The sequence below is a fragment of the Elephantulus edwardii genome, unplaced genomic scaffold, assembly GCF_000299155.1.
Source record: "Elephantulus edwardii isolate Elephantulus edwardi_28Jun2011 unplaced genomic scaffold, EleEdw1.0 scaffold00079, whole genome shotgun sequence".
In the NCBI taxonomy this organism is placed as follows: Eukaryota; Metazoa; Chordata; class Mammalia; order Macroscelidea; family Macroscelididae; genus Elephantulus; species Elephantulus edwardii.
This window is the reverse complement of record NW_006399829.1, coordinates 2,239,067-2,240,820: the sequence shown is the minus strand read 5'-3', so window position 1 is coordinate 2,240,820 and position 1,754 is coordinate 2,239,067.

The following is a 1,754-nucleotide window of genomic DNA, read 5'->3' as shown; positions in this document are numbered from 1 at the left end:
TGGAGGAGGAGGAAGGGATTAAGAAAGATCCCGTGGGGACCTGAAAGGAGGGAATGATAATGGACATAATGTCAATAGTGACAAAAAAGTAGATCCCTTAAAGAGAGAGAGAGAGAGAACCACGAGAGAGCTATCCCTAGGGAAGTTTTGTTGTAGCCATTATGTATTTTGTTGTTATGTGCTGGAACCAACTCATAACTGACTCTTCAGTGGTTTTTCAGAGCCTGTTAGTTTTATCAGAGGAGATTGCTCATCTTTCTCCTGCAGAGCATTTAGTGGATTTGAACCACGTGCCTTTGGGTTGGCAGCACAACTCTTTACAACTAATCCACCAGAGTATGTGTTTTGGACCCCACCCAACTAGGGGCTCATCTCGCAGAGCTACACTGGAGCATTTTCTGTTGCAATGTGCTGGATTTTCAGTGGTTAATTTTCAGACACAGAGCACAAGTTCTTTCTTGGTAATGTGTCTTAGCATGAAAGCTCTGGTAAACCCTGTCCACCAAGTATAGCTTGGCTGGTACCTGAAATACCAGTAGCAAAGTATCCAGCATCACAGTAACATGCAAGCCGCTGCAGTATGACACACAGAGATGAGTGGTGTGACAGACAGATGGGTAGTGGACAATTCAGTAACAGTCACCCTAAGGGACACAGGATATGGCAGGGTTCAGGTCTGTTGTTCAAAGGGTTGTGACGTGTCGTACTTGACACAACAGCACCTACCAACAACAACAAGTGCCACATTGGAGAGTATCCGTGGAACACTGAAGGTGAGAGGGAAGAATGTCACCAGACTTTCTCCAGGCAGGATTGCTCTTAGATTCAAGCAACTACGCTTTAGAAAGTTCAGTTGACATCCTTCTTTGGCCAAACCCCTCTTCAGGAGAAGAAGAAGAAGAAAAAAAGAGTGAGGAGTCTCAGGTCAGCGGAACCTTCTTATGCAGAGCATCGCCTTGTATACCCCCTGAGTAAGCCAGCAATTCGCCTAACCATACTAGGGAGACATGGTTCTTTATCACTAACAGAGTGATAATGTTGTTCCGTGCCATCTAATCAATTATAACTCATAGAGACCTTCTAAACAACAAGTCTGAACAGTCCCTACCCTGCTCCATCCTCATCATCCCTGCCATGCTCAAGCCCATTGTCAGAATCACGGTGACAATCTGTCTCATTCTCTTCTTCCCTGACCTGTCACCTTTTCCAGCATGATGTCTTTTTCAAATGGCTGGTCTCTCCTAATGACATGCTCAAAGTGTGTGAGATGAGGTTTCACCATCCTTGAATATAGTAGGAGAAGTGATAATGCTAACTATGCATCAGAAAGCTGGACAGTGACTAGACATGCTAGAAGGAGAACTGATGCCTTTGAGCTGTGGTGCTGAAGAAAAGTATTGAATATACCATGGACTGCTAGGAGAACAAACAGTTTCATTCTAGAAAGGGTTAAATCAAGCTGCTCCTTGGAGGCAATGATTCTGAAGCTTCATCTGACATACTCTGGCCATGTTGCAAGGAGAAACCAGTCCTTGGAGAAGGACATCACGCTTGGGAGGGTGGAGGGACAGAGCAAGAAAGGGAGACCCTTGATGAGATGGACTGATTCCATGACTGGGGTAATGGAGGCAACTGTGTCAGAGATGATACTATTGGCACAGGATAGAGCAGGGTTTAGGGCTGTTGTACACAGGTGACTCGATGGCACATAACAATAATGAAGAAACCAGCAGACACTACTTTGTCCAAGAGGT